This window comes from Cydia fagiglandana, chromosome 17 (genome assembly GCF_963556715.1).
Source record: "Cydia fagiglandana chromosome 17, ilCydFagi1.1, whole genome shotgun sequence".
Taxonomy (NCBI): domain Eukaryota; kingdom Metazoa; phylum Arthropoda; class Insecta; order Lepidoptera; family Tortricidae; genus Cydia; species Cydia fagiglandana.
The window spans coordinates 1,488,385-1,507,114 of NC_085948.1; the positions used below are offsets into that span (position 1 = coordinate 1,488,385).

Consider the following 18,730-nt stretch of genomic DNA (forward strand, 5'->3'; position numbering starts at 1 on the left):
TTTCTACATTTATTCAGTAACCAACTTAACAATAGAGATTCAGATATACCTACTTTATTTCAGCTCGTCTATACCTTAAATGAGAATATGCAGAAAAAAACTAATTCACTGACGTAGCGCATTAAAATAAAACAATTCCCAAACTACAATAATTTCATTGCATGTTTGAGAAGACTACATATTATAACCTCTGCAACATTATATTCCAAGCATTCCCAATTCGTGATTTACAATACGAAAACGCCACCTTGCGGAAACGGAATCAATATATTTTACTGCTGCCGAGACGCCATTAAAGCGCCATTATACTTATAGAAAAAGTTACTAGTTTTGGCACGTGCATCTCTCTACTTATGCAACTTTAAACTGTAACCTTAAAGAGACAAGGTTTATTTTTGTCTGGTAACACTGAAATGCTGACCGCTCAATTCCTTTTAATTTACGACTGGCAATCTATAAAAACGGCTCAAAGTCGCATTCGAATTCAGTTCCAAATTTAAATTTCGAAAAACATTCATCTTAAAGGCGTTCGAGAAACAATTGCCAAACAGCATTTTTGAGGCACAGAAAAACGGGGAGTTTGTTTTTAAACGCAATCGTAAGCACTAAGAAAGAATAGAGTATTTTCGTGATATTTTATTGGGGAATATGCCTGGGGATATCAGAAACGGTTGGCAATGTGGTCGGGGCATATTCCATTACCCAAATTGGGTATCTATCAGATACTCGCGACTAAAGTTCAGATAGATAACAGCTTTTGCAAAGTGTTATTAAATTTAGCGCGCGGTTGTTTTATGTCATAAACGCAGCGTTGAACGCATGCGTTAACGGAATGTAGGAAAAAATAATCCTTATTTAAATAAGGGGTCGATTCTAATTTAAGAATTTGTTATGGCGTTGATCTGGTTATGATAAAACATTAACGAAGGGTAAGGTCGTATCGTAATATTATGGAGGACTTGCGGCGCGATTCGAAAAGTGAATTAGAGATTAACTAGATACGATATAGTAAAGATATGTGACGTCCCCCGGATAAAGGTACCTTATGGCGGTTGGCGCTTACGATTATTAACGTCGCTCCAATATTATTGCGGCGCTATGCGACGTAAGCGCCAGCCGCCATAAGGTACCTTTTGTCGTGGAACTTCACATAACTTTAGTATTTCATATCTAGTGAATCTAATTAATTTCCCGAATCGCGGTGCCAGCCGCCTTAAGGTACCTTTTGCCGTGGAACGTCACATATCTTTACTATTTCATATCTAGTGCATCTCTTATTCATTTCCCGAATCGAGCCGTTGGATATTATTATTTACCTAAAGCAGGCCACTGACGAGCCTCCCAAATGGATGCCGTTACAATATGGATTCATCCAAATGGACGGCATCCTAACATTAAACATTGTACGTTTTTGACATTCACAGATATGATATCTAGACGTCACAGATATGATATCTAGACGTAATACATAGTTGACGTATCTTAAAGTTCGAATCGTGCCGTTAGGTTTATCTAACTTTGTTTAAATTAAAAGATCCTATGGTTTGTACTCACCATAAGTTACACGTTGTCATTTTGTTCATTTACTTTCTGTACACACAACCTGAAACAACAATAAATATCGTTCGTTAAAAACATATTTTACTCTGTAACAAAAAAACGTCTCTGACAGATCGGTATGGTACAGTCACCTACAATATTATGTCACACAACGAAGGCCAAAAGAATATCTGACACGATCTTATTTGTAGAGCCGTAAGAGCATGTCACATATTTTTCGAACTGTAACATGTTATTGCAGGTGACTATACCGCTGTGGCTTCTCTTGTATAAGCATTGTTCGAATCGGGCCGTAAGTACTTTAAGTATTTTCCCGATTCGGATTTTGAAATAGATATTTATTAGATATCTTTTAGACATCACCAAGATACGATAACGATATGTTTAAGATCTAATCTGTCAAATTTGATATTTGCACGATTCTGGAGATACTTTTGAACGATTTCCACAGGATATGACTTAGAGATCCAATGAACATCTAATAGATATCTTACTCTATCAAACGTAAAAGTGACATTGGTTGCCCGAATTGCGCTGCAAAAGAGAACTAGTCGATATCTAAACTATAACGTATCTAGAATGGATCTAGCACGTGTCGTCTCTTGTGAATATCTTGAAGTTCGAATACGGCAGTAGGTCTAAAAATAACATCATCCTGTCCCGTCTCGTTAGCCGGGAACATTAAATCAAGCTTCCGGGAAAGATAAGAAAATGGAGACAGCAATTTCGAGATAGTAAAACGTCTTTATACTAAAACATTTCTGCGGAAAGAAATACTTCTAAAGCGGGTTATTTTTGATTATAACAAATTTTATTCCTAGGATTTCCTCCGCTATCGGTAGGGCAAGGTTACATATAATTATTTAAAAAAATCTTTATGGCGCTCAAACACATGCTTCATGATCTGAATCTCTATGAAAGATTTCCTTGGCCGTAGACAATTCTCTTTTAAACATTCATGAACATTAAAAATTTCATGTACTTATTAACATTGCTTTTTTTTGCTTTGCATTTCATTTGACGTTTAGTGGGTATTTTGACACCTATGTTCTAATCTGTCAATTCGACTTGGCATGTTCGATTTACTGTCATTATCGCTTGATTTTGTTATGAGTTTATGCCTTTATTTTTCTTAATGGTAACGGTTTAATTTTATCTACTTTTAAGATTTGTTTGTAAATTTACTTTTATTTTCTTCCTTTTGTACTTTTTTCTCACAGAACAATCGGCAGGATTAGCAGAGTTGGGCCTATATTTTAAGTTAGCAATATTTAGTTAAGTTTTTTTTTTCTGTACGTACACATATTTATATTATCTTATTTGTGTTTGTCTTATATTTATATATATTTATATATATGTCTGATGATGAAACTTTTTACTCTGCCAGTAATGATAGCTCAGCTTTTATCTCACTAAGCTCACTTGACACTTCTCACAATTTGGGTACTTTGGTGTCACGCGAATTTCTTAACTCTAAACACTTCAATGTGTGTCATATAAATGCCCAAAGTATCCCTTCTCACTTTACTGACCTTTTAGATACATTTCAGACCGATTCCGTTCACGCGATACTTGTGTCGGAGAGTTGGTTGAAGCCTACCCTTGTCTCCTCATCTTACCCCCTACCCGGTTTTGTTTTAATTAGAAACGATCGTACCGGTAAGGGCGGGGGCGGTGTTGCCATTTACCTCAGAAGTAACATTCCGTACAAAATCTTAAATTTATCTCCTTCTCTTTACTCTGGTGCTGCGGAATGGATATTTCTTGAGGTGAATGTTAAAGGAGTCAAGGCTGTACTAGGCGTAGTCTACTGTCCCCCTACAATTGATTATTTTTCCGACCTAGAGAGAGCCCTTGAATCGTTGAGCACGGATTACACACATTACCTCATTATGGGTGACCTTAACACTGATCTGTGTAAGGACAACCCACAAAGCCGTAAACTAAATTTTTTTATTCAATCTGTTAATTTGTCTCTTCTGCCCTTAGCTCCTACTCATCATACTGCTTCATCTGATACTTGGCTGGACGTAATACTTACTTCTTGCACTAGCAATATCATAAAACACGGCCAGTTTCCTGCACCCGGCTTCTCACACCATGACCTGCTTTTCGCGTCCTATAATATCAAACCGGCCAAGTGTAAACCTGCCATTATAAACATTCGTAGCTTCGCTAAAATCGACCCTGACGCGCTGCTGCGTGACGCTGCGGCAATTGACTGGTCCCCTGTACTTGCAGCTACCACTACGGAAACCAAAGTATGTCTCTTCAATGATGCAATTTTAAAGACTTTTGATAAACATGCTCCGTTGCACAGGGTTAGGGTTAAGCGGCCTCCAGCGCCGTGGATTACTGACGGTGTGCGCATGGCTATGCGTAGAAGAGACCGTGCCTTTAAACGCTTTAAACGTGACCGCACAGACGAAAACTGGGGGCTCTTTAAGACTGCACGAAACCGGTGTAACCAGATGGTGCGTTCAGCGAAGCGGCGGTATATCCATCAGAATGTCACCTCCTCTTCCATGGCCGACGTTTGGAAGTTCTTAAAATCCCTCGGTCTTGGCAAGCCCGTTAACCAGTTTGACGGTATGTCTTTCTCCCTTTCTGACCTTAACAAGCATTTCTCGTCTGCCCGATCCGTTGATAGTAATGCTAAAATCAATACCATTTTCGAAATTTTGGCCCTACCTTCAATTGACACTGTCTCGTTTTCTTTCTCACCCACTACTCAATCGGAGGTTAGGACCATTATTAAGTCCATTAAGTCAAAAGCTGTTGGTTGCGACGACATCGGTCGGTATATGATAGTGTCTGTCCTTGACTGCGTGCTTCCCATGCTGACTGATATTATTAACTTCTCTCTCTCTAACGGTGAATTTCCGTCGCTTTGGCGCAAAGCATTTGTCATACCTCTGCCTAAAACAAATAATCCTTCGTTGGTTAGTCAGTTCCGACCTATTTCTATACTCCCTTTTTTGTCGAAAATCGCTGAAGCGGTGGCTCATAAACAGCTGTCAAGGTTTATTTTCTCACACAAACTTCTGAGCCCCTTTCAGTCTGGTTTTCGACCGGGACATAGCACCTGTACCGCACTGCTCAAAGTGACAGAGGACATCAGGCGGGGCATGGAGAATCAAATGGTCACAGTACTTGTCCTCGTTGACTTCTCAAATGCTTTCAACACTGTCGACCATGAGATCCTCCTTGCCCTACTTGAGCACCTCAATGTGTCGCGTGTCGCGTAAAATGGTTCTCGGCATATCTGTGTGGACGTCAGCAAGCAGTACGTGTCGACCGCATTTTGTCGGAATGGTGTAACTTAGCCACAGGTGTACCACAAGGAGGTATTCTTTCACCCCTATTATTTTCTATATTTGTCAATTTTATCACTCCAGACCTTCGCTGCTCGTACCATCTCTACGCCGACGACCTGCAACTCTATGACCAGTGTAACATTGCCGACCTTACTGCCACCATTAATAAGCTAAATCTGGATCTCAGACACATCCAACATTGGTCTGAGAAGTTCGGTCTATTCGTTAACCCCTCCAAGTGTCAGGCCATTGTCATAGGCGGCGCCCGACAGCTCCTTAAAGTCGATATTACACCTCCTGTATACTTTAATGGCACGCCTATTCCCTACAGCCAAAGTGTAAAAGACTTGGGTGTCTTTCTGGATAGTACCCTGAGCTGGAGGACACAGGTAGCCGAAATTAGCCGTAAAGTTACTGGTTCTCTTCATGCACTCAACAGGCTTAAACACTTTTTACCAATTAAAACAAAAATATTGCTCGTACAAACTTTAATACTGCCAATAATCGACTATGGTGATGTGTGTTATCCGGACTTAAATGAAGAGCTCCTGGATAAATTAGATCGTTTAATGAATAATTGCATTCGTTTTGTTTTCTGTCTCCGTAAATACGATCATGTCTCCTCATTCCGCTCTAAACTTGGCTGGTTTCCTATTCGTATTCGTCGCAAAATTCGCATGCTCTGCACCCTTTTTTCTGTTCTTAACGACCCTCAGTCCCCCGAATATCTAAAATCTTTCTTCCACTACTATGGTGTCTCTCGTGTCCGTCAGCTTCGCTCTTCTGGCAATCTTTCTCTGTCTATACCATCTCACCGAACTGGTTATATGTCCGATTCCTTCTCAATTCAGGCAGCTCGCCTTTGGAATAGTCTCCCTGTCAAAATTAAACAGTGTCCGAACAGACTTGCTTTTAAAAAATCCTTAAGTGAGCACTTTGCTGGCAGTACTGGAAAATCTTGAATGTTTCTGTTTTGTAAGTTCATCTGATTTCATTTGTATGTATGTATGTATATGTATATGTAAGTAGGTATATGTATTTGTATCAATATTATTTATATTTATGTATGTTTATATTAGTGTATTTATTATGATTGTATTGTGTTCGTACAGGCACCTAATTGTATCATCTACTACATGTTTTTGCACCGCCTACAACTTATCTGCTTTGCCTAAAGGTTGACTGGTAGAGAATGCCTTATGGCATTAAGTTCGCCTTTTGTACAGTGTATTTCCTTATGTGCAATAAAGATTAAATAAATAAATAAATAAATAACATTATAAATTTCAAAGTGGTTGAGCACCCCTTAAAAAACTTGGCGCATTTTATCCACTTGATAGGAGTATAGGCCAAGAAATAAGAAGTTATAGAGGGAAATGCTAGGAACACAATTTTTGACTCAGTAACTTTGTTTGGACTAGTTAGGAGGTGAACATATCAAAAGTCCCCGGCCGTAGCCCCGGTGCTGGGGGGAGAGGGGGGAAAGAAGGTCTCATTTTTCGGTTTTTCACTAATATCTTGGAAACTTTGCGTCTTAGCGACATGACTACTGAGACAAACCAAAAGCTGATAAAATTTGTTACAAGTTTTATTCAGTCAAGTTTTTCGATATCTTGAATAGTTTTTGAGATATCCGCTCTTGAAAGTTCATTTAGGGCTTTCAATTTTATCTTGATATCTACATTAGTGAAGCTGCTAGGCCGTGTTTGGTATCATTTTCTTATAAATCGGGGGTGCTGAATTCATTTTTGGTATCACATTGACACCATTCCTTAGAAAAAACATATAAACTTTAAACAAATACCTTTTTTTTTAAATTCCTCTTCACCCTTAAACCGCTCAACAAATTTAATTGTAATTTGGTATACAGATATTTCGAGTCCCAAGACAGGACATAAGATACTTTTTATCTCAATAATCATCCTTTAAAGTTGTGAAATGGAGTATGGGAGGAATTCAACTTCGTCGACGAAACTGAATTCCTGAGGTAAATACTGCTTAAGGTAAGGTTTGAAGTCATGTTAGGTATCATTTTCATCTAAATCACAGATGTATACCACCCTAAATTTCACCTAAACCGGTTCAGCGGTTATTGACTCCTCATACAAACTTCCACCCCACTTTTCACATCCTCAAAAGATGCTTTTGGTTATAAAAACCATCCTATGTCCTGTGTCGAGACTGAAACTATTTCTATACAAAATTTCAACGAAATTGGTTCAGCGGTTTAAACGTGAAGAGGGATTTTTAAAAATATTTTTTTTTTAATTTTGGTTTTACTTCGGAATAGTGTCAATGTGATACCATAAATGAATTCAGCACCCCCGATTTATACGAAAATGTTACCAAACATGGCCTAACAGCATCACTGATGTAGAAATCAAGATAAAATTAAAATCCCTAAATAAACTTTCAAGAGCGGGTATCTCAAAAACTATTCAAGATATCGAAAAACTTGACTTGATAAAACTTGTAACTAATTTTATGAGCTTTCGGTTTGTCTCAGTAGTCATGTCGCTAAGATGCAAAGTTTCCAAGATATCAATGAAAAACCGAAAAATTCGACCTTCTTACCCCCCTCTACCCCGCAGCACCGGGGCTACAGCCGGGGACTTTTGATATGTTCACCTCCTAACTAGTCTAAACAAAGTTACGGAGTCAAAAATTGTGTTCCTAGCATTTCCCTCTACAACATTTTTTGGGCATTCATTTACTGACCTAGTACTCGTACCTAACAAAATAAGGAAGTGGAACATGAAAAATAATTTTTTTGAGTACCCTAAGGTATATCCATCCTGTGCCAATGCAGGGCTTGCACTTTATTTAGCCCATGTCTACCTGTCAGCAGCACGTATTTCAATGCCTGCCGGCGCAGACAGCCAATCACTGCACTGCATTTTTTTTTAACTTTGTTTTAGCCGTGTAAGGTCGTAAACAAATTCCATTATCAAATTTGCAGTTCATTTAAAATAAGGGTTGGCAAAAATACGAATCCTTGATTCTCCTGTAGTATGTACCTATAACTTCACCTTTACAAGCGTTTAATAATACGCCCATTAGGGCGTATTCAACATTTAGGATATGGAATAAGTTTTAGTATAATATTCATTTCGAAAAAAATATAAGGCGAACATGGGGGCGGGTGGCGAGGATAGGTTATTTTGGAATATTTGATTTTTACTTATAAACTATATTTTATGCTGCTCTATTTATTGTGAATTAAATTGTTATATATTTCTTATTAATATTTTACTAGGACGAAGTTGGGCATAGACGGTGAAATTAAGGTCCTACGGTAGATACTTTTGCCAACCCAAATTTTCAATGAAATCGCAACAATGATAACGGGGTTTACTAATCAAAGCCACTGCTAGTGCTATTTTAGTAAGTTATATAGGGACTCCCCGGGCATAGCCATTTAAACCCCTTATCTGAGCATCGAACGGAGCGCTTTGAATGGCTTCCCTTTCAGATGAATGTCAGCGCACTATTCACGCGAGCAATATGGGTTAAGGTTAGAAAATAACTAGGTAGATAAGTGTATTAATATGATTAAGTTTCGAGTAGGTATATACGTAAAATGGTTGAAGACACTAAAATGCTTTTAATAATAATTAATTACACTACACTGGACCAGCAGTAGTAGTAGTAAGAGTAGTAAAATCCTTTTATTGTACAAAAAGAAACATAAAACATGAAAGAGCCTAGCCTAGCCTAGTGACTGCTAGCTGTTTTTTAAGTGATGTTTTTTAGTAAGCACCTGGTGGATAACAAAATTATATATAAAGTGCGTCTTACCTTTAACTTAATTGTGTCTACAACAAATTTTACCCCCGTTTGGAACACTTGTGAGCCTAATTATCACAGACTGAACTGAAGGATTTTAAATAAGGTAACAGCCAAATAATACTTCATAAAATACACGGTTGGCAACGGCTGGATACAGATCTAAAACAGCCGCGAGCGCTTCAGTGTTTACACGAGTTTGAGCGTAGAGCTAATTCAGCTAATGGATACACCCACGAGCTCTTACAGGAGACATTTTCGAAGTTTAAATATGTCAACTGATACATATGATCAATTGAACATGATGTGGAAGTGTATCTCTACGTGCGCTCGGCGTGACATATACTACGGGTCGTAGAATAGGTATTAAATCGACAAACCACGTTATACTATCTATCGCAAGAAACCCTAACCTAACTTCGCCGTTGGTGCACAACTTCGCCTAAGCAAAATCTTAAAATAAAAACAAGTACATTACAATAGTAAAAACATAAAAATACTAAAATGACATATCTTCGCGACGCGTCCCCAATTTCGCTTTAACATCTGTGTTAGAGGACAGCAAATTAAATAAGCTCAGGTTTTTAATTTCGAATACCTAAGCCTCTCGGTAGTCTCGGTCATATGAAAGGTTACGTGAAATGTTTTGAGCAATTTGAACGATATAAATGAAAGGTCAACCGAGCTTTGACATGGTCTAGTTATTCAATATATTCAGTGTAAGCAGCTTTCTTTCTGTTACTTGTTTTAGAACAAATGAATGCTACCCACATGTCGCCAGACACAGGTCAAATGAAAGGTTATAAAAATGCTTTTGTTATAGTTTGTATTTTGAACAATGTAAAGGTTAATAAAGACTTTGCGGGGGTTTATACTTTATATATGTATTCCGTACGAGCAGGTTTTTCTTGTATTTATTTGGCATGGGTTTGTTCTTACTGGATTATTAGGGAACAATTTATTTAAATTACTTGTTCAGTTTGTTTAGAACAAATTTATGTCACCCACGTGAAGGGTCAGATGAAAGATAATTTAAGTGAAGTATGTTGAATGTTTTTGTAGCAACATAGATAATTTATTTAAAGCTTAAGAAAATTGTATCCTTTGTGGCGATAACTATTCTAAATTCGTTCGCTTTTGCGGTTATTCGAATGTAAATAAGTCAGTGTTTAATTTAAATACAATAACAAGATATTAACACACGCTTGTTATATTTATTCAAATATTTGAAATATTTACATAAAGTATTGGTTATCGATACCTTAAAGTAAACACAACGATGCAACCACAGATGCTGGTTTCTTAATAAATTCTCTTAGCTTATCGTTTCTGAACATATTGCAGGAAAGTTATGATATGGATGTACATAAATAAATGTATGTAATGTGTATGTGGATGTATGGTTAAAGAATATACCTCAAGCGGCCTATGTGTAGATTATCTCCGTATTGTAGATTTTCTTTTTTCATAACGTAGATTTTTATACACTTCCTGGATGTAAATGTTCCATAAATTGTTTATGGCAGCTTTATTTTTTTTACCACGACGTTCGGCTGGAAACTTTCCCGTAGAAAAATAAACTTAGGAGGAAAATTGTTTGAAGCGGCAACATTTTCCTCTATGTAAGTTGTTTGAGGAAACGCTACAGAATGTTATTGGTCTTTTTTATAACAATATAAAGAGAAAAAGAATTATTACTGCCTTCATGCCTTATACACAAGCGAGAAAAATTATTGTTTTAAATCATAAGGCACTTGTCCCACCAAGAGCGAGTAAGCGATTAACTATCGGCGATTTTCTCGCCCAAGAAACGAACAAAAGATTAGGATCCTGTGTTAGTAAAAGAGACACATATATTAATAGTTCATCGCTGGCTGTTCACACTGCCGGCGAGAACACTCGCTCTACTAGTTTGTCGCCGCGATAAGATAAAACTAGCTCAGCGGTACTCGCTCGGCGATGCTCGCTTCGTAGTTAGAACTCAAGCTGCGAGACCAATCTGCATGTTCGGTTACGCTGCACCGCCCGAGCGAGTGACGCGAGTAATAGCCCGTCGCACTCGAACACTCGCCTATAGCCGAGCGACAAAATTATTGGAGCTAACACTCGCTTCTCGCTGCTCGCCCACTCGTTTCTAGTTTATCGTTCTACTCGCTTATCGCTCATCGTCGCCGGTGGGACAAGTGCCTAATATTGTTAAAGATGTTGGTAGCGCGCTGTTTACTTCAATTGGCAGAATATTTAAGGTAGAAGAATCAATACAATCAATTTACTTAATTTAAAAATAACATAACCTATAAAATGGATCGTAACCATTTATTACGCTATATTTATCAGGAACTGTATACATTTTGATACTCTTAATGCATTTTTAACTTACTACGGTGACGCAACGACCCAAAGTGAATCCTTGGCGTCCTAGCCTACGAACCCAGATCACGCCATGCCTCTCAGCATTGTGCTTTTTTAACTAGTACGATTGAAATATTTTATTTATTTGTTTAAACTTTATTGCACAGAATACAAGAGACATGTACAAATGGCGGACTCAATGCTTAATGGCATTCTCGACCAGTCAACCATAAGGCTAAACATAGACGTAATATGCCTACGGAATGGTGTCACAGATCCGATGTAGGTTACATTACACTCGTGAATGATGGCGCCATGTCACGCGACGCAGGCGCAGCGACACGAATAAAAACTTCAACTAACCTGATTTAGGGGCCGATTCGACGCAATCTCTATACCATCGGGTCGGTTCGGATTACCGGAAGTATGAATTACGCGCGCAGTTTCAAGGTTAGTGGGTAAATACGAGTAAGCTTTTAGTAGTTGGAAAAGGGTAAACATAGAACTATTTTAGTAGCAGAAAGTAGTTACTAAACCTAGGTTTAATTCCGACGATGACGATGTCTCGGCATGACAGCTAGGTAACTGATTATGATTCCAATATCATTCAAATATCGGATTGATGTCAGGTGCAGAATTGAACTGGCATGATAGTCTAAGTATTTTTAGGGTTCCGTACCTCAAAAGGAAAAACGGAACCCTTATAGGATCACTCGTGCGTCTGTCTGTCTGTCTGAAGTCTGAAAATGAATTTTAAGCAAGGGGGACACTTTTGGGGGCTAAATGAGAAAATTAAAAAATAAAGTTTTTCAAACTATATCATGTTACTTTTTTTTTATTATTATGAATGGGCTTACTCATGGCCACAGACTAGCCGAGGCGTAGACGTGGCCTACGATGGAGCGAGCTCGCCCAGAAGGTGCCTGTTCACTCTTGATTTGAAGGTTGCCGGGTTATAAGAACACGGAAATATAGACGCCGGCAAGGAATTCCATTCCTTGGCAGTGCGCATAAGGAAAGTAGAAAAACATAAAAAATAACATACAAAACAAAATGAAAGAGCTTATTGTAAGGATCTCAAATATATTTTTTTTATAATTCGAATAAACAGTTTAGAAGTAATTCAAGAGAATAGGCATAAAATGACCATTCCCCCCCTTTATCTCCGAAACTACTGGGTCTAAAATTTTGAAAAAAAAATACATCAAATAGGTCTATACCTATAGATGACAGGAAAACCTATTAGAAATGTACAATCAAGCGTGAGTCGGACTTAATTACTTAGTTTTTGATTCGACCCCTACGGATTTTTTAAAGAGATTTCACTCACGTTTCACATAAAAAAATACATTTTTAAAAATTGTGTAATGTACGGAACCCTTGGAACGCGAGTCCGACTCGCACTTGGCCGGTTTTTTTTCCATTCATCTGCAATCTACGGCGTAGATGTCTACGCCGTAGCATGCCTACGGCGTAGCACTTCTGCGTATTTACCTCTAGCGTCCCACCGTCCTAATACTAGTACTAAACACCTACAATTAGTTAAATTGAAATTATTATTAAATGGAATGGAACAGTTGCTTTTTTGGTTTAATACAATACAAATTCAATTCTACTTTCTAATAACATTATTTCTTCATATTTGAAATTTTTCTTGTATGGTAGGCCGCTAAGGCAAGAGGATAATTAATATTATGTCGAGCGCAATTAGGTACTACGCTTATTAAATTTACATCATTACCTACTATAAGCATTAGAAGTTGCCATAAATTGAGTGCCCGTTTAGGTACTGTATTAGAGAAAACTTTAATAACGACTTTAAAATCCCTACAGCGAAAATTTTATTATTTTTGTATTTTCTTCCAACAGTTTTCGAGAATTTAGCCAACTTAAAAAAAATAATCTACTAATCCAGTGAACCTCCACCCGTAACCGTAATTCATTCAGCAAACCGAAAGTTTTTGATACAGTTGCAAATTTCACAAGCAACGGTACCCCAGGGGAGACTGCATTAATAAAATAACAATTACAACCCCCAGGCCACATGCGCGTACAGTCACCATATAAAGGCCTGGCCAAACACAGAGCGCGACGCAGCGCCGCGTCCGCGCCGCGTGATGCCGACGCGATGCCTGGTCAAACAGGGCGCGCGCCGATCGCGCCGGCCTCACGCTCTCAACACGCCCTCATCGCGCGCGTGAACGCGGCGCGGCCGCGCGGGAACGCGGCGCACCGCTCGCTGCCTAACGTCCGATCCGACTGATGTGACCCAGCGCGACGCGGCGGGCCGCCGCGTCCGCGCGGCGCAGCGCTGCGCACGCGCCGCGTGGACGCAAGGGACGGACGGCGCGGGGCGCGACAGAAGCGGGGCGTGATACCGGCGGGACGCAGTCTGTTTGACGTCGGTAACCTGTTAGCATGTGCCGCGGTCGCGCGGCGCGGACGCGGCGCTGCGTCGCGCCGTATGTTTGACCAAGCCTTAAGACTATCAGGCATATACGTGATATCCGCTAGTGATACAGAGTCGCAAGTCCGAGTCTTACCGCAGACAGTGAATTTTTCATGTATATTTTTTTCTGCCTATCAGGTGTTCTATTTGGGCATTCTCTTGGATCCTCCAACTGCCATCGTCTCTTTTGACGGGTCCCAGAATCTTCCGAGCTGAACATAATAGGTGAGACCAAAGCGCATCGTCTCCGCTGGCTTGACCATCTCGAAAGGATGGGTGAAGATCTGAAGATCGGGCAGCCAAAAGGGCCTACTTGGGTCGACCAACTGGGCGCCGTCCTGTTGGTTGTCCTAATTACCGTTGGGCAGATAGAGTGGAGGCAGATCTCCGTGAGCTCGCCGTCGGCGAAAGCTGGCGGGATACCGCTCTGGACCGATCAAAGTGGCGTGCTCTTGTGTTGGAGGCCAAGACTCATTTTGGGTCACCGCACCAACCAAGTAGTAGTAGTATATTTTTTTCTAAGCGATTGGACTGGGGCAGATAGTTCAGAATGCAAACTATTTGGAACAGCATTCGAGCGTGGCAGACGTTAGGTACGTAGTTTCATCCGCTAAGTTTTATGCTGACTGTACCATCTTTGATACAGTGTACTGAACGAATGTGAACCTTATCGCAAAGAATTAAGGTTCATCGATGGTCTATTGAGAGACTTGATGTTAGTACGCGCATATTTTATACGGAACCAGAAACAGGGGTGGTAAGTGTGTCATTTAAAATCCGCCCTTTCGGTGATACGATTAATTTGTTCATTAATTATTCATGTTTGTCGAATACCGATCATACATAGAGGAAAGCAAAATAGTCTCGGTGCTTATTTTTTTTAAGTTGTTGCTTTAAATGATAGTTATAGTACATTACTACAGAGGCCGGGACGAAAGGGGTTGCCGGCCGAAGACATATAGACGGCCGAGCGAAGCGAGGCCGGATAGGTCTGAGCGCGGGCAACCCCATTTCCCGCCGAGGTATGTATAGTGCTTTTCTCAAACATGCAATGAAATAAATAAAATAAAAAATCCACGAAACCCAAGTTTTATTTATAGAAAAAACTAAAAGTAAACTACACCCAAAATATAACCAACACGTACCTTTATCATTATCACGCGTATGTTTTACACGAGTCGTGTATTTTTACTACCCGTATATTTTCGTGTATCTTTGATTTTTTCGCCTTGTATCCGTCTGACTGTCGTTTTCGTCACATAAGTTTACATAGTCTTTCATGTTGAAATCATGTTTCACATAAATCGTTGCTTTATGCATGGAGTAAATAAGTATAATTTCCACAGTGTTGACGAATTTGTAGTTACATTCATTTAAAATATGCCACAAAACTGTTTCTAATAAATTGTAAGCCATTTTTCTTGGTTTCTCAAATAATAAAATTGCCATAAGCAACCATATACATACTTCGTCTTTGACTTGGCGGCAGAGGCAGCAAGTTATTTAAAATCAATTCTGCTTACGCTGCCAATTCCAACACCTACGATTACAATTAATATTAATTTCATTATTTCGTCGGAACTCATATTAAAGTCAAAAAATCAACAACGCACCATAATTCCAATAAAACAGAATTAATATTTTTCAACTTTACCTCCATAACAATTTAAAAAATATAACTACGCGTGTTTGAGTAGACCTTTTTACCGCTAACGTTTAGATGAAATATTTTAAATGTTTTTATTTGTGTAGTTAAATTTATAATTTAAAATTATAAAATTATAGAATGTATTATTTATTAAGTTCATATTGATTTTATACAAATAAAACTGCAAATTATAGCAAACATTGTTTTTTTGTTTTTTTTTTATAGGCGTAGTGGCAGAGTGTCATTACGAACCATAAAGCAAATACTGTCTCTAGTTTTTTTTTAATGGATGAATGCCACGATGCTGTGTCACAAATATCTGTGAAATGAAAATTAAAAAAGAGGACTTTGCCGGCCTAGGCCTGCAAGATGTGTATGAAATTCCATTAACGACCTTTTGTCCTAGCCGCACCTGAAACGTCATACTTCGCAGCCTATTATAAGGAACATAACATCAATATTTCATTGCATGTTTGAGAAAAAATAATTATACCTACTTGGAAAATTGAATTAAGTAAATAATAATCTTATTAAAGTCGAATAAACTACACAAAGTTTTTACTTCTTTGACTTTGTAAAGTCTATGCGCAAATTTATAAAGACGACAAAAGTTATTGAAAGTCAAATTAAACAAATATGTTTTTTATTCTTGTGACTCTGCTGATGCTGTGATTATTAAATTATTCGCTAAAAACTTTGTGATTTTTTCCTAGAATGAATACAAAGTTTAATAAATTTCATTTTCGACACATACTTAAAGAACTAAAACAAATCATTACTTTATTAGACCTAAACAAACACACTTCAAACGTCATTCTGCGAGTAAGTCTCTAGAGCTCCTTCACATGTTTACAGTGACAACATTGAGTGATGTAAAAACACATAGCAACATTTACAAATACAGCCAATACCTGGGGAAACATTACATTAAATATTACCTACTTAATCTTAAATAAAGTAAACTATTAAGAAGTTAACTTGAGAGAGATCTCTATTAGTATAACTTTTTTTAAAGCCGGGTGGCTTTTATGTACCCAATAATTATTTAGGTAATCACTTATGGTACCTACCAGAGTAGGAAACTTAGAAAAAGAATGCAAAAATACTTTTAAACCTATAGTTATTATGTTTTGTTTAACTAGTAACAATTAAGCGACGGACATCACTTAACGTTAACGTGTGAAATAGTTGTTACCGTCATGTAAGCAAGGCAAAGGCATAAGCACAAACAAAAACTCCGAAAAGAATACAAATATACCTATATCTAAAGTTAATAAAAGAGAGGTTCATCATCATCATCATCATTTCAGCCTATACACGTCCCACTGCTGAGCACAGGCCTCCTCTCATGCGCGAGAGGGGAAAAGAGAGGTTATGCAATGCAAATAGTAGATTACTGCAATGCCCTAGCGGGGTATCATGTATCTACTTCATAATGTTGTATATACCATCCTCTGTAATGATCATGATCGCAATAAAATATATGAATATGAATATAATTCTTTTTTTACTGACGAGTACATATGTGTTGCACTCACCTGAACTGAACGTGTCCAAACGCTATTCATGAACGAAATACTTGTTACCACCGCGCACCTAAGTACGTCATTACACTGTCTACTCGAAGGGGGCGTGAACCATAATTGGAGGGTGATGCCTCTCCAAAAATAACGTGCACTTACGACACTTGAGCCACGCACGGTAGAACGACTAGTAACCACGTTACTTCTAAGTGCGTTTTTTGCGACCCTGAGCTCTTCACTTTGCTCAGTGAAGTGTTTAGGGTTGCTAAATATGTATTTACATTGACAGCATAAACTATATAATATGTCGTCCAGTTTAAGGTAGAATCAAGTAGCAATGAGCGAGTTTCTCCACTAAAGGTGGCGTTCGGATCTCAACTGCAGCTACGTTGACTGATACAGATACAGCGGCGGCAACAACGACGCCGCAACAGTAATGCTGCTCCAACATCCGAAACTCACCTTTAGGAGAGCCTACTAGCGTCAGTGCTCAACGATAATTATGTTTTTTGTGCGAAAAAAATAGTCGATCGTGGCTTCGTGCTGGCCTTCTCGGCGGCGATCGGACACTTGCAGCCACTTTATTGTAGTAACTTATTTTCCTACTCATCATCATCATCATCTCAGCCATAAGACGTCCACTGCTGAACATAGGCCTCCCCCGTGGACCTCCATTCGTACCGGTTGGAAGCGACCCGCATCCAGCGTTTTCCGGCAGCCTTAACAAGGTCGTCCGTCCATCTTGTGGGTGGACGTCCTACGCTGCGCTTGCTAGTCCGTGGTGTCCACTCGAGCGTTTTCCTACTAATATAACTAAATTTATCTTAGTATCGAATCGAAACTATACATATTATCGATTTTATTTTTGAAACTTATTTCTATGTTCAACATGAAAATGTACTTAAACAAATAACAATCTTAAAACACAAACAACAATCTTAAGTAACTTTCGTAACTTTACAATCAAAACGCTTCTAATCTCCGAACGCTCCTCAGTTTCGTCAACGAAACTTCTAAAATATACTTTTTAATTATTTATTTTCCGCAAAAAGGTTATTTAAACTCTATAAAAGCTTGGTGAAAAATTGAGCGACCACGAACCGCCATTACCGCTCCGTTTTACGAAATCTCCGGGAAACATTTTTAAACGTCGAATTTAAATATCGTATGCTGCGTGGAACGGAATTCCAAAATGCGGAAGTGCGAAAGCTGTTGTGGTTTGAAAAAAAAAATACCGTGTTATTTTTTATTATGGCCGTTGAGATTTAAGCTTGAGCGTCCGAGAAGTGGACTTGCAAAAAAAAGTATGCCGTGGCCGTGGCCACAAATTATATGCTTCGAATAGGATTTAATGTTCACATTGCGTGTAAGAGTCATCCTAAATATGAACTGCTACGGACTAGCTGTTTCGTAAGGATTTATTTGCCCGATTCGAACTTTAAGATACTTCATTAATAGATCTAGAAACGACATGGATTAGATGTGTCAGTGTTTTTGTTTGAAGAAACGTCACATTTGAACTGTTATAGAATCATTCGCTTGCACGGGACTCACGATAAGCACTTGAAGAAATATCAAACTTTGACCTTTTGTTGTAGAAATAACTATTACACAAATAATACGTAAATGACACAATATAAAGCTACAACAAAGGCAAATAACCGTTATCTAACCGATACAACAAGATTCTGAAATCAAACAACATCGTTTACATTCAATAAATAAGAAAAAAAAATGCCGCTATGGCTGAACGGTATTTCAAACTACTTTGTTTCCGCGCCGCATTTTGCTGGCACACAGCATAACAGATAAGCAGAGCTCGGCAGGGGTGAGCCATTTTGACGTCACTTATGTCAAGTGTAGATATTAATATAGATACACCTTAGAAAGAAATATTAAAATAAAACTTTATTAATTCTAATTAAACTAAAATTACAATGCCTTATGTACAAATCAACTTTAATAGTAGCATATGGGTGGATATACATATTATTTGAAGAGGTTTACTAAAAAAGCTTGCTATAAAATTCGTTTGTTTTACGGGCGACGTAAATATCGTAGCGGAAAGGCAGCCTAAATAAAATGATTTCTTTAG

At 38.4% G+C, this 18,730-nt stretch overlaps 1 protein-coding gene across 3 annotated transcripts in view; it reads right to left on the minus strand.

Annotated features, from left to right (window-relative positions):
- Positions 1-18,730, minus strand: part of LOC134672790 (stress-activated protein kinase JNK) — a 211,597-nt gene that overhangs the window by 41,120 nt on the left and 151,747 nt on the right. For all 3 annotated transcript variants that reach the window (XM_063530748.1, XM_063530745.1, XM_063530746.1), the window contains one exon: positions 1,555-1,603. The gene's annotated coding sequence lies outside the window, so the exon portion shown is untranslated. The remainder of the gene's footprint in view (positions 1-1,554; positions 1,604-18,730) is intronic.